This window comes from Jaculus jaculus, chromosome 1, assembly GCF_020740685.1.
Source record: "Jaculus jaculus isolate mJacJac1 chromosome 1, mJacJac1.mat.Y.cur, whole genome shotgun sequence".
NCBI lineage: Eukaryota > Metazoa > Chordata > Mammalia > Rodentia > Dipodidae > Jaculus > Jaculus jaculus.
Genome location: NC_059102.1, coordinates 192,790,897 through 192,806,829, shown reverse-complemented (window position 1 = coordinate 192,806,829; position 15,933 = coordinate 192,790,897).

Below are 15,933 nucleotides of genomic sequence, written 5' to 3'. Positions count from 1 at the left end.
CGGGATCAGAGAAATCCTCTTGAGTATTCAGCAGATTGCCAACCAGCACATGTCTGTGAAGGAACCACAGGACTGAAAAAGGAAATAGCCAAGAGAAGCTAATGAAATAACCCTATAGCTTCTCTGGAGCTGGGAGGAGCTCATATGTCCACCAGACATAATGGGAAACCTCCTTCGCTGAAGGGGACCTTGGATATAATTCTCAAAATACTAATGTTTTTATTAATAACAATGATTTAATAATAACCTTTAGCTGGAGCCTGCTCTGGTTCAACCTAATAAATCTTAAATTGGTTGTGCAAACTGCTTCTAAGTAATTTAATCACATTGCAGAATAGAAGTCAAGAATATAGAAAGATAAAAATATCTAGCTCCAAACAAGATGCAATTCACATTCTCTAAAACAGAACAGAAACCTTCAGATAAAAAGTAAAAACTACAGTTTTAATTTGCAAAAATCAATGAGTAGAAACCAACCAAGAAATTATACAAGTGAAATAAGCACAAACACTAAAACAGTGCAATTACCTGCCATAAGGTCACTATGCATTATGCATTTAGCATTTAGAAACACAAAAGACACTTAAAAATCCTCCAATCAAGATTCTAGATATTAAAATAACAACACAACACATGGCTGAGTAATATCTAAATGCAAGGCCTTAACGTGTACTGATTTCTCTGCCAGGAACATTCTTCTTCCCTTGTTTTATTTGCTAATCTTTTTCATCACTCCCTCTAAAAAAGCTGTGTGATTTGGAATCTCAGTCCATTCAATTTACCAGATGATGCTATGGCTGTAATGTCATTCATCTTATGTGTTTATCACATACATAGTTTCCATGACTTTTGTGATTTTGTACTTCCATTTCTATCTCAAGTATCAGGGTAACAGGAGCCATGTTTGCTTTGTTTACTGTTGTCTGGTACCTACCATGATTTTCAGAAAAAGAAAGAAAGAAAGAAAGAAAGAAAGAAAGAAAGAAAGAAAGAAAGAAAGAAAGAAAGAAAGAAGAAGAAGAAGAAGAAGGAAAGAAAGAAAAGAAAAGAAAAGAAAAGAAAAGAAAAGAAAAGAAAAGAAAAGAAAAGAAAAGAAAAGAAAAGAAAAGAAAAGAAAAGAAAAAAGAGTATGCTACTTGTCAAAGGGGGAGGAAGAAGGAATGATGGAGGAAATAGAAAAAGGATATCTCTGATTTCAAAGCACTTTAACTCTGAAGCACTATATATATCACAAAATACACCCAACAATTATATTTTCACATTCCAAGCTAGGAATAGCTGCATCTAAAAGAAAATGCATATAAGCAGTCTTTTGGATGCAGGAAACAAGCAGATTTCCCCTTTTGTTGAAAAAACATACCTGACACGGTTTTAGCTGCAGTATCTTAGAGGTACATAGACTTCTGATTCTGAGGCAAATATCCCTATCTCTAACTGGAGAATTAATGATATTAAATGCTGTCCATGCCTCCCTTATTAAGAATTTTTCAGTCTAGAGAAATGGATTAGCAATTAAAGGTGATGCTTTGCAAAGCCTGACAGCCCAGGTTGAATACCCCAGTACCCATGTAAAGCCAGATGCACAAAGTGGCCCATGCATCTGGAGTTTGTTTACAATGGTAGGAGGCCTTAGCATGCCCTTATTCACTCTCTTTTCTGCCTCTCTCCCTCTCTCTTTCAAATAAATCAATAAAATTACTTTTTAAGGGCTGGAGAGATGGCTTAGTGGTTAAACATTTGCCTGTGAAGCCTAAGGACCCCGGTTTGAGGCTTGATTCCCCAAGACCCACATTAGCCAGATGCACAAAGGGGTGCATGTGTCTGGAGTTTGTTTGCAGTGGCTGGAGGCTCTGGCACACCCATTCTCTCTCTTTCTCTCTGTCTATCTGCCTTTCTTGCTCTGTCTATCACTCTCAAATAAATAAATAAATAATGAACAAAACTTTTTTTTAAAAAATATTTTTAAAAAATAATTTTGAAAGCCGGGCGTGGTGGCACACGCCTTTAATCCCAGCACTTGGGAGGCAGAGGTAGGAGGATCGCCATGAGTTCGAGGCCACCCTGAGACTCCATAGTGAATTCCAGGTCAGCCTGGGCTAGAGTGAAACCTTACCTCGCAAAACCAAAAATAATAATAATAATAATAATAATAATAATAATAATAATAATGTTGAGGGAGGGAATTACCATGGGATTTTTTTATAATCATGGAAAATGTTAATAAAAATTTAAAAATTAAAAAAAATAATAACTTTGTTCTGAGAATTTCTAAAATATTACATACATTTTCCACAGTTAATACACTGAAGACATGGAAATATTAGTGGAATAAAAGAGAAAGTTCTATTTAATCACTAAAATACATTAGTTCCCATTGATTTGTCTTGAAACTATTGAAAAAATATAACACTAATAGGATATTTAGAGGGAGTAGATGTTTTGGTTTAATTGGTGTAAGGTTTGGGAGTGACTAAGACCACACAAACCACTCTGAAGCAAACATGAAAGCTTTTATTCAAGAGGAAAACACAAGATTCCAGGGCTGGCTCACAAGAGAGGAGCACAGCCAACTTGAGTTTTATCAGATAGTGAGCTTTATAGAGCTCTTCAATTGGGTGAAGGTGAGGAAGGGAAAAGAACTCCTTTTTTCTTTACCTTAGCCATTTCAAATAGCTATAGCTAGGGTGTGAGATCAGAAGAGTAACCAGGCAATTTAGGAGATAAGGGTAGGAAACCATGACCTGGGGCATTATTAGGCAAGGAAGGTATAACAACGGCTGGACAGCTTCTTTCTCTCTCTCTCTTTCTTTCTTTCTTCTTTCTTTCCTTCCTTCCTTCCTTCCTTCCTTCCTTCCTTCCTTCCTTCCTTCCTTCCTTCCTTCCTTCCTACCTTTCTTTCTTTCTTTTGTTTTTGTTTTTTATTTAATTTTTTTTTAATTTATTTGAGAGCGACAGACACAGAGAGAAAGACAGATAGAAGGAGAGAGAGAGAATGGGCGCGCCAGGGCTTCCAGCCTCTGCAAACGAACTCCAGACGCGTGCGCCCCCTTGTGCATCTGGCTAACGTGGGACCTGGGGAACCGAGCCTTGAACCGGGGTCCTTAGGCTTCACAGGCAAGCGCTTAACCACTAAGCCATCTCTCCAGCCCTGTTTTTGTTTTTTGAGGTAAGGTTTCACTCTAGCTCAGGCTAACCTGGAATTCACTATGTTGTTTCAGGGTGGCTTCGAACTCACAGCAATCCTCCTACTTCTGCCTCCCAAGCACTGGGATTAAAGGCATGCACCACCATGCCCAGCAGTTTCTTCAAGAATATGGATAATCTGCTTCCTTACCTCTGTTGCCATCCTGCTATCCTTTTTGTCCATTTTGGGTGCCAGTCCAGACCTAAAAATTGGGAAATCAGATCATGGGATGGAAAGCTGATGAGGGCTCTGAATATATTGTGTGCAACAATGAAAGCTGGACCATCTACATATCCCTAATTATAAATGTCATAAAGGCTCAGAACTATCACTGGATAAGGAAGGGTTAGACTGCTGTAGGGCAACATGAAGCACAACTAGCTTATATATGGCCTGTTTAGATAGTCATATTCATGAAAGATAATTCAAATAATACAGATTATACTAAAAATTTACTTAGAAGAGAATATATACGGGCTAGAAATGTTGGATTAAGAGATTTAACATTTACTTTTGTTTTGTTTTGGTTTCTCAAGTTAAGGTTTCACTCTAGCCCAGGCTGACCTGGAATTAAAAATTATTATGTTATTATACAATTATTATAATAATTAAAAAAAAAACTAATCTGGGCATGGTGGTGCACACTTTTAATCCCAGCACTCAGTAGGCAGAGGTAGGAGGATTACTGTGAGTTCAAGGCCACCCTGATACTACCTACTGAATTCCAGGTCAGTCTGAGCTAGAGTGAAACCCTATCCTCCCTATGGAGCCTCAGGGTGGCCTAAAACTCATGATAATCCTCCTACCTCTGCCTCCCGAGTGCTGGGATTAAAGGTGTACACCACCACACCTGGGTGAAACTTAAGATTTTAAGCTAAAAAAACCTCAAGCAAGTTAAAATTACAAACACTGAGACTAATTTTAGGTTATGATGGTTCTGTTTACATTGTTTTATTCTCTCCTTGCTATTCCTTATACCAGTTAAAAATGTTTACTCTGTGCCTTTATATGTTAAAAGTGTTTAACTTGTTTAATTTCACAGATCTTAATATCTCAAATTGATCAAGACTGTGGGGACCTTTAAAATTAAATTGAGTAAAATTTATAATATATGATAGTTATAAATCTATTGGGAGCCAGGGGCAAAATTTGGTAATTTAAATAGATGCCCCCCCCCTTCCTGGCAGCTTGTGCCGACCCTCCACTACTGGGAAATGGGGCAATGCACCTCCTGGGAGACTGCCATGTGGTCCCCTTGGACTGACCCAGGTGGGGACAGGGGAGAAGTCTGCCATCTCATGGTGACTGGGCTCACTGAACTTTTCCTACGCCTACTGGGCATTGGCACCTACTGGACATTGGCACATGCCGGGGAAAAATCTAAACATGCCATTAGTCATATGTTTTAATGTTTCACCACTCTCGGGCTGCCTAATCAAATTAAAACAGATAATGGCCCCTGCTTCCTGAGCAAAGCCTTTTATAAATTTCCTCCAGACCTGGAAAATCTCACATTCCACAGGCATTCCATACAACCCCTGGGGCCAGGCTATCATTAAAAGATATAATCAAACTCTCAAGTCTCAATTACAAAAACAAAAGGGGAAATCCTTACATCCACACAACCAACTAAAAAGACATTATTTACACTAAATATTATTTATCCTAAATATTTTTTAATTTTTCTAGCAATTTATAATGTGTGATAGTTATAAATATATTGGGCTCCAGGGACAAAATATGGTAATTTAAATAAATGTCCCCCAATATATTCAATTCTTTATCTTAAGGTGTGATGGTGGGTTTCAGATTTCAATCTAAAGATATACAAAGTGTGCCTAGCAGTAGTTTCTAAAGTGTGCTGTGGCTTTAGGCTTGTACTTTTAATATCTAACTATCCTTCATACTCACAACATTAAAGTAGCTGCTAAGAAAGTTCAGACTGTACCTCCCTTTAAGATCTTCGGCTTGATCCTTACCCTAGATACAATTTTACCTGTTAGACGCTCTATATACTAAGGTTAAAAGTTAAAACTCATTTGTAGTGTCAGGTAGATTTTAAATGGATTTGGGTTACTTCTAAAAAATATAATAACAGTCAACAGCATTGGGAAAATGCATTTAAGGAATATTTGAAACTTCCGGTTAAGATGGCAGCATAGGTACCATGGCAAAGAAGCCTAGGGGGGAAAAAAGACCAAAAAAACTCAGCAAAATATACACTTTTACTAAAAAGTGAGGTGTATAGGAAATTGAAGTGGCAGCGGAGAAGTAGAAGAGGTCCAGAGCATCCAGAGCCCTCACAGGCCAGCAAAAGTGGCTCCGTCAGCTCGGCCAACCGCAGTGGCGGCGGCGGCGCACCAGAAAGCCACCAGGCTTGGCTTCAGCCACAGGAAAAGCCCGGTGCAGGAGCTTCCCCTCGCACCGGCGCTCTCCACAACTCAGGAAACATGAAGGGAGAGTGGCAGTGAGCAACGGAGGAGCAGACCGTGAGGTAGAAGAACACATGGAGCAGTGAGAGAACCAGAGCAGCTGCGTCCCTCCCCTCTCCCACTGCCTGAGCCCAGCTTCAGCAAACAGAGCAGAGGTCCCGGGACCTGGCCATGCCAACTTGAGGTGACAGCAGGACCCAAGCAGAAGCAGAGTTCGGCAGCGACATCAGTGCCTCCGGCACTGGTATCAATGGCCCCAGCAGTAGCAGCTCCACTCGCAGTAGCAGCAGTAGAACCAGCAGCAGCAGACCCAGGACCGTCAGCAGCAGCAGACCCAGCAGCAGCAGCTTCTGTGGGAGCAGCGGCAGTGGACACAGCAGCAGCAGCTTCATCAGCAGTGGTGGCTCCAGCAGTGGCAGCTACAGCAGCAGCAGAGGTAGCAGCAGCAGTGGGTCCAGCAGCAGGAGCTTCAGCGCCAACGGCTACAGACCCAGCAGCAGCAGCTTGAGCAGCAGTTCCAGCAGCAGGGGTGCTAATCTACAGGGCCACACTTGCCAGGCTCAGTTTGCCCCACAGGAAAAGCCAGTGCCCACCTACAGAAATCAGAACAGCAGCCCGAAAACACAGGCAGCAACTTGTCTGAGACCAAAATCATCCAAGGTAACTGGGATTGCACCAGGGAAGGTTCTCACTTGGTCGCAGGCTGACTTGGATCCCTCAACAGACCAGAAATCTTAACCTCTTTGTTGATAGAGGATCTGGTTGTTATAATAACTACTCTTGCATAGATACTCGGGGCTGTTTTAGATTGAATGTGTACAGTGTTTAGTTAAACATTATAATCTACCTGTATTTTATTCCACTCACCCTGCTTGAATACTCCTATAGCAGGGAAACTCAAACCCTATGAACATCTTTGTAGATACTCTGAGAGTCTTAAGAGCCACACCTAACACCTTAAGGTCCTACCCTGAAAATATATTACATCAAATCAATTGATACAGCTAAGCATACCCAGCTATCTAGAAAATCCAAGCATTAACTTAATCCAAGATGCAAATATATATACATTATAACACAAGAAACACTAAAAAGCAAGACAATATAAATCTACCTCAAGTATTAATGCATCCGAAATGTCCTCCAGCAAGAAAGAGTTAGAGGAAATGCCTGAGAAAGAGTTCAAAAGAATGATTATAAATATGTTCAAAGAGGTCAAAGAACAAATCAAAAGAAACAAAGAACAAATCAAAGGAATCAAAGAAGTTGCAAGACACCAGTTTCATGAAATAAAGAAGGCAATATAAGACATAAGTAAGGAAATAGAAATAATAAAGAAAAACCACTCAGAATTACCAGCAAAGAAGAACACAGTTAATGAAATAAAAAAGTCTGTAGAACATCTCACCAGTAGGATGGATGAGGGAGAGGACAGAATATCTAAGCTAGAAGACAAGCTGGCAGATCTAATACAGTCCAACAAAGAGAAAGACAAACTTATAGAAAAGTATGAGTAGGAATTTCAAGATATTCGGGACACTATGAAAAGATCCAATATAAGAATTCAGGGCATAGTAGAAGGAGAAGAAATCCACTTCAAAGGCATAGTAGGCATCTCCAAAAAAATCATAGAAGAAAAGTTCCCCCAAATTGGGAAAGAGGTTCCAATGCAGATACAGGAAGCCTTTAGAACCCCAGCCAGACAAAACCTGGAAAGAACCTCTCCTCACCATATTATAATCAAACTTCCAAACACACACACCAAAGAAAAATATTGAAAGCAGTTGGAGAGAAAAATCAAGTTACCTACAAAAGCAAGACCATCAGGATTACAGCAGATTATTCAACACAACATTTTAATGGCCAGAAGGGCTTGGAGTGATATATTCCAAGTTCTGAAAGATAACAACTGTCAACCAAGGTTACTTTATCCTGCAAAGTTATCCATTCAAATAGACGGGGAAATAAGGACATTTCATGACAAAAGCAGATTAAAGGAGTATTTGAAGACAAAACCAGCTCTACAGAAAATACTTGATAGAATCCTCCATGCTGAAGAAAAGGAAAAGCATACATATAAGGAACCTAGAAAAAACAAGCAACACTGAAATACTAGTTAACTGAAGAGAGCACAAGTAGAACCGGGACCACACACACACAAACAAAAAAAATCGCAAACATAAATACACACCTTTCAATAATATCTCTTAATATCAATGGCCTCAATGCCCCAATGAAAAGACATAGGTTTGCAGACTGGGTTAAAAAGCAGAATTCTACAATTTGTTGTCTCCAAGAAACTCACATTTCTACAAAGGATAGACATTATCTTAGGGTGAAAGGTTGGAAGATGGTGTTTCAAGCAAATGGTCCTAGAAAACAAGCAGGGGTTGCTATCCTAATATCAGACAAGGTAGAATTTAGTCCAACGTTAGTCAAGAAAGATAAGGAAGGTCACTTTATATTGATTAAGGGCACACTCCAACAGGAGGACATTACAATCCTAAACATATATGCACCTAACATGGGGGCTCCCAAATTCATCAAACAAACACTATTAGAACTAAGGTCACAGATAACACCAAACACAGTGGTTGTGGTTGACTTTAACACCCCACTCTCATCAATTGACAGGTCATCCCGGGAAAAAATAAACAGAGAGGCAACTGGACTAAATGAGGTCATAGAAGGAATGGACTTAACAGATATATACAGGACATTTCATCCAAAGGCTGCAGAATATACATTCTTTTCAGCAGCACATGGAATATTATCTAAAATAGACCATATATTAGGCCACAAAGCAAATCTTAACAAATTCAGGAAACTTGAAGTAATTCCTTGCATTCTATCTGACCACAATGGAATTAAACTACAAATCAGTAGCAAGAAAGGGTATAGAGCATACACAAAATCATGAAAACTAAACAATACCCTACTAAATGATGAATGGGTCAATGAAGAAATCAAGAAGGAAATCAAAAAATTTATAGAGTCAAATGATAATGAGAACACAACATACCAAAATCTCTGGGACACAATGAAGGCAGTTCTAAGAGGTAAATTTATAGCCTTAAGTGCCTATATTAAGAAACTGAAAAGGTCCCAAGTAAACGACCTAATGCTTCACCTTAAATCCTTGGAAAAAGAAGAACAAGGCAAACCAAAAATCAGTAGACGGGAAGAAATAATAAAGATTAGGGCAGAAATTAATGAAATAGAAACAAACAAAGAAACAAAAAATCCAAAGTATTAATGAAACAAAGAGTTGGTTCTTTGAAAGGATAAAGAAGATTGATAACCCCTTAGCAAATCTGATCAAAAGAGAGAGGGAAGAGACACAAATTAATAAAATCAGAGATGAACTAGGTAACATCACAACAGATTCCAGAGAAATTCAAAAAATCATAGGGACATACTATAAAAGCATATTCTCCACAAAGTATGAAAATTTGAAAGAAATGGATGATTTCCTTGATCTATATGACCTACCTAAATTAAATCAAACTGAGATTAATCACTTAAATAGACCTATAACAAACATGGAGATCCGAACACTTATCAATAATCTCCCAACTAAAAGAAGCCCAGGCCCGGATGGATTCACTGCTGAATTTTACCAGACTTTTAAGGAAGAGCTAACACCTTTGCTTCTTAAGCTTTTCCAGGAAATAGAAAAAGAAGGAATTCTATCAAACTCCTTCTATGAGGCCAGCATCACCCTGATACCAAAACCAGGCAAAGATGGAACAAAAAAAGAAAATTACAGACCAATCTCCCTCATGAACATAGATGCAAAAATCTCAACAAAAGGGCTGGAGACATGGCTTAGTGGTTAAGCGCTTGCCTGTGAAGCCTAAGGACCCTGTTTTGAAGCTCAGTTCCCCAAGTCCCATGTTAGCCAGATGCACAAGGGGGCGCATGAATCTGGAGTTTGTTTGCAGTGGCTGGAAGCCCTGGCACACCCATTCTCTCTCTCTCACTCTATCTGTCTTTCTCTCTGTCTGTCACTCTCAAATAAATAAATAAAAATTGATCAAAAAATATTAAAAAAAAACTTCGCAACAAAATATTGGCAAACAGAATACAAGAGTATATCAAAAAGATCATTCACCATGACCAAGTAGGCTTTATCCTAGACATGCAGGGATGAGTCAACATACGCAAATCTATAAATGTCATATATTACAAAAACAGGTTGAAGGACAAAAATCACATGATCATCTCATTAGACGCATTTGACAAAATCCAACATCCCTTCATGATAAAAATCCTACAGAGACTTGGAATTGAAGGAACATATCTCAATATAATAAAGGCTATTTATGACAAGCCTACAGCCAACATATTACTAAATGGGGAAAAACTGGAAGCTTTCCCACTAAAATCAGGAACAAGACAAGGATGTCCACTGTCCTCACTTTTATTTAATATAGTTTTGGAAGTCTTAGCTATAGCAATAAGGCAAGAGACACACAAAAAAGGGATACAAATTGGAAAGGAAGAGATCAAGTTATCATTATTTGCAGATGACATGATTCTATAAAGGACCCTAAAGACTCTACTAGCAAACTGTTAGAGCTGATCAAAACCTACAGCCATGTAGCAGGATACAAAATAAATACACAGAAATCAGTAGCCTTCGTATATGCTAACAACAAACACACAGAGGATGAAATCAGAGAATCACTCCCATTCACAGTTGCATCAAAATAAATAAATAAATAAATAAACTACCTTGGAATAAACCTAACCAAGGAAGTAAAGAATCTCTACAATGAGAACTTTAAAACACTCATGCAAGAAATTGCAGAAGACACTAGAAAGTGGAGAAACATCCCTTGTCCTGGATTGCAAGAATCAATATTGTGAAAATAGCAATCTTACCAAAAGCAATATACACATTTAATGCAATCCCTATTCAAAATTTCAAAGGCTTTCTTCATGGAAATAGAAAAAACAATCCAAAAATTCATTTGGAATGACAAAAAACCTCAAATATCGAAAATAATCCTGAGCAACAAAAATGAGGCTGGTGGTATCACCATACCTGATTTTAACCTATACTACAGAGCCATAGTATCAAAAGCAGCATGGTACTGGTACAAAAACAGACATGTAGATCAGTGGAACAGAATAGAGGACCCAGATGTAAGCCCAAGTAGCTATAGCCACCTGATATTTGATTAAAATGCCAAAAATACTCATTGGAGAAGAGACAGCCTCTTCAGTAAATGGTGTTTTGAAAACTGGATATATAACTGCAGAAGGATGAAAATAGATTCTTCTCTCTTGCCATGCACAAGAATTAAGTCCAAATGGATTAAAGACCTTAACATCAGACCTGAAACTCTGAAACTGCTAGAGGAAAAAGTAGGGGAAACCCTTCAACATATTGGTCTTAGCAAAGACTTTCTGAATACAACCCCAATTGCTCAGGCAATAAAACCACAGATTAATCACTGGGACCTCATGAAATTACAAAGATTTTGCACTGCAAAGGACACAGTGAAAAAAGCAAAGAGGCAACCTACAGAATGGGAAAAAATCTTCGCCAGCTATATATCTGATAGAGGGTTAATATCTAGGATATACAAAGAACTCAAAAAGTTAAATAATAAGGAATCAAACAAGGCAATCAAAAATGGGCTATGGAGCTAAATAGAGCATTCTCAAAGGAAGAAATACGAATGGCATATAAGCATCTAAAAAAATGTTCTAGATAACTAGTCATCAGGGAAATGCAGATTAAATCTACATTGATATTCCATCTCACTCCTGTCAGATTGGCCACCATCATGAAAACAAATGATCATATATGTTGGCGAGGATGTGGAAAAAAAGGAACCCTTCTACACTGGTGGTCAGAATGCAATCTGGTCCAGCCATTGTGGAAAATAGTGTGGAAGTTCCTAAAATAGCTAAAGATTGATCTACCATATGACCCAGCTATAGCACTCCTAGGCATATATCCAAAGGACTCATCTCATTTCCTTAGAAGTACGTGCTCAACCATGTTTATTGCTGCTCAATTTATAATCATTGGGAAATGGAACCAGCCTAGATGTCCCTCAACTGATGAGTGGATAATGAAGATGTGGCACATTTATACAATGGAGTTCTACTCAGCGGTAAAGAAAAATGAAGTTATGAAATTTGCAGAAAAATTAAGGGACCTGGAGTGGATTATACTAAGGTAACCCAGGCCCCGAAAGCCAAGCGCCACATGTTCTCTCTCATATGTGGATCCTAGCTACATATGATTGGGCTTCTGTGTGAGAATGAAAATACTTAGTAGCAGAGGCCAGTAAGTTGAAAAGGAGACATAAAGGGAAGAGAAAGGGAGGGAGGAGGATACTTAATAGGTTGATAGTGTATATATGTAATTACAATGATTGTAATGGGGAGGTAATATGATGGAGAATGGAAACTCAAACGGGAAAGTGTGGTGGTGTGGAGGGAGGGAATTACCATGGGATATATTTTGTAATCATGGTAAATGTTAATAAAAAATAAAAAAAAGAAAGACTTGTCATAATGATAATTTTTCCTTAGATCTAATTCACTTACGTTCAGAGATTTTTGTCTTTACAAAATAATCATCTTACTTTTGATGCAGCTAAAGCTGCTGATGACTTAATATCTGCTTTTAAGTCTGCCTTGCCTAGATGGAATTCTCTCACTTCTTGGATAGAAAGCTTTGCTGCAGGTGTTTGTCTTTTACTCATTCTGTGTCTACTGCCCATACTCGTTAAATGCCTTTTAAGATCCATTACAGATATCCGTACCAAAGTACATGGAATACAGCTACGACCCGACCCTGGCTTCCTGAGACATTATCTTAAAATCCCTGCAGAGGCTGGTAGTCAAAGAGGGGTAAGATTCTCTCAAGTTAGGTCAACCTAAGACAGGGCATGAATGATGGAATTCATGTACCGATGACATACGGTAAGGCCTAAATATCGTAGAGGACAACCTAAGACAGACACAGTCTTTCTGCACCGAGGCCCAGGAGTGCCCAGGTTCATAAATAACAAATAAAAAAAGGGGAAATTATCTAAAGCCACTTGGCTGGCCTTTTATCCATAGCTCTGGGCCATTTGACAACAAGACTTTAACAGCTACATGTAAGCAAGATTATACACATTCAGTGTTACTGATAAGAGCTGGCCATTCCTTAAGATTTATGTTTATATTGCTGGGATCAAAGGTTTTGTTTGTTTCCCAACCTTTGTACAAAGAAGTAATTAAAATGCAAAAACTCGGGCTGGAGAGATGGCTTAGCGGTTAAGCACTTGCCTGTGAAGCCTAAGGACCCCGGTTCGAGGCTTGGTTCCCCAGGTCCCACGTTAGCCAGATGCACAAGGGGGCGCACGCGTCTGGAGTTCGTTTGCAGAGGCTGGAAGCCCTGGCGCGCCCATTCTCTCTCTCTCCCACTGTCTTTCTCTCTGTGTCTGTCGCTCTCAAATAAAAAAATAAAAAATAAATTAAAAAAAATAATAAAATGCAAAAACTCTGTAACAAAAAGGAGTTTTTTGATACAAACTTATGTGAAGCTCATGGAATTTTTTTCCATGGAAAAACTTTATATATATATAACCCATTTGGGTACCAGCAAGAGACCTAAAATATTTGTCCCAACAACGGGACACTGACAATCACTTCTCTAGGGAGTGTCCCACCCCTGATGACTGTTCCTAAAATGGTCCTTCGCCCTGCTAAACTAAATAACTCTCTCCCTTGCAGACAATTGCTGGCTTTGCCTCTGATCTGGGCCTCTCTGGCTGCTTGCAGTACAGTTGCCCATATGACCTTAAAAAACTGCTCAGAAAAAAAAAAAAAAAAAAAAAAAAAAACTGCTCAGCCACCTTCTCCATCCCTGTCCAGCTTTTGCCAATGTTTCCTCTGGGCATTTGGGCCCTGCCTTCCCCTAATAATTCCAATATAGATGTGAGATACATTCATCCTTCCTTCTGTACTTTTAACACAACTGAGCCCGATGCTCAACGCTGCCCGCCTTCTGGAATGGTATATGCTTGTGGAGGAGGGATGGCTTATAACTTTCTGCCCACCAATTAGGCAGGCCTTTGTGCCCCAGCCACCTTAATCACAGATGCAGATATTATTCCTGGAAGCTAGATTCCCTGGCTGAAGTAGTCCTACAAAACAGAAGAGGACTAGACCTACTAATGGCCAAAAAGGGAGGCGTATGTTTGTTTTTAATGGGAAAAATGCCACTTTTGCACCAGGAAAAGATTAAGCGGCTCCAGGAAGATTTGGAGAGGAGGTGATGGGACCCCCAGGACAACCTGCTGCGGACAGATGGGCCTACATGTCTTCTTACCCTACTTTCTCCCTTTACCTGGACCTCTCCCCTCCTTCCCCTCCTCCTTATCCACACTGTAAGGTCTTGTGTAATTAACAAAATTACACAATTTATTCACCAGCAGCTAGAGGCAATAAAACTTCATCAGGTCAAAATACATTATAACAGGCTGAAAACTCAGGAATTAAGTTCCTCAGATGACCCACTGCCACCTCCCCTGCCCTCCATGTGACCAATGACAGGTAAGATCCCCAGAAGGGGACAACCTAAGACAGGGGCCATGGTGACTAATGTTCTTACAAAAACAAAAGGGGGAGATGTTGGGCTCTGAAAGGCCCAGGCATGAGGCCTAGTGGAACTTACTGAGCCTAGCTAAAGTTTGGCAACCTGTCTCTGGCCAGCTAGGACTCAGCAAGTCGCCTAATGGCTTCTGGCCTGCCACCTCCGCGTAATTACCATTTCAATAGTTACAGTTTACTATTGGCCCTTACCTCCCACCCCCATCCTAAAATCCCCACCTTCATCCCCAACATTATCTAGGCAACTGCTCAGAGTAATAAAGAGAGTTGTTTCTGCGAGTTCCTGCATTGAAAAGACTCACTACTCAATGTGGTTTTTCTCCAGTGGCCAGGAGAGGTCTGGGTCATCCAATGCTCATCATCCTTCTCAATCCCTAGGGAGGAACCAGGAGGCCTGGTCCTTCCCTTGGCACTACCTACCTGCCTGGGAAGGAGCCCGGCAGCATAGCAGTTAAGGCACTTGCCTGCAAAGTCTAAAGACCTAGGTACAATTCCCAGTACCATGCAAACCAAATGTACAAGGTGTCACATGTATATGGAGTTTGTTTATGGTGGCTTCAGTGCATTTTGTGCCCATTCTCTCTCTCTCTCTCTCATATATATATATATATATATATATATATATATATATATATATCCCTTCCATGTTTCCTTTACTAAGAATTTTCCAGGCTGGAGAAATGACTCAGCAGTTAAAGGTGCTTGTTTACATACAAAGCCTGATAGCCCAGGTTCAATTCCCTAGTACCATGTAAAGCCAGATACACAAAGTGGTCCATATAACCTCTCTCTCTCTCTTTCTCTCTCTCTCTCTCTCTCTTTCTCTCAAATAAATACATATTTTTTTTTAAAAATCTTTTTCAGATAGATACAGATCCTAAAGAGAGAACCACTCCATCATACCTCAAAAGGGCCCCAGCTAAAACTAAGAATAATTGGTGAAACAAGCAAGGGTGCTGGTTTTTTTTTTTTTTTCTTTCTTTTGGTGAACCTGGTACCAGCACAAGGGTGAAGGAGATTGACACAGAGAACAATCAACTCCTACCAAATCAGATATCCAGAGACACAGAGGCTCCTAAGACCTCGTCACTTAAGCAGACCTAAAATGAATCCAACATGGCCCAGGGAAATTGTTGGAAGAGAGGGCGAAAAGAATGTCAGAGCCACATGTTGGGTCATGATATTCAGAGACATTTCCTCCTACCAATAACTGAGGGCTAACTCCACAATTCATAACCCATATACCCCAACCATGAGGGGCCAGAGGGAGGGTGGAGTACAGGGAGGAGGCTGACAATGGTACCAATTTGACTGTATTCAATGAGTAAAAAACTAATTTAAAAAAAAAAAAAAACTAAGCTGGGCATGGTGGTGCACACCTTTAATCCCAGCACTCAGTAGGCAGAGGTAGGAGGATCACTGTGAGTTCAAGGCCACACTGATACTACCTACTGAATTCCAGGTCAGGCTGAGCTAGAGTGAAACTCTACCTTGAAAAAAAAAAAAGTGAATCTAAGTCCTTTTCTATGCATAGTTTAATGTTAATGGATTTTTCTGGTCATAGTTTTTATTCATGTTAATAAGATCACTTCTCAAAGAAAAGAAAAAAGAAAAAAAAAAAGAATATGTAGTGTAGAGTGAGTAGGCCTTACCCATTTCTGCCACCTCCCATAGCCCATGGCTGAGTTCCCT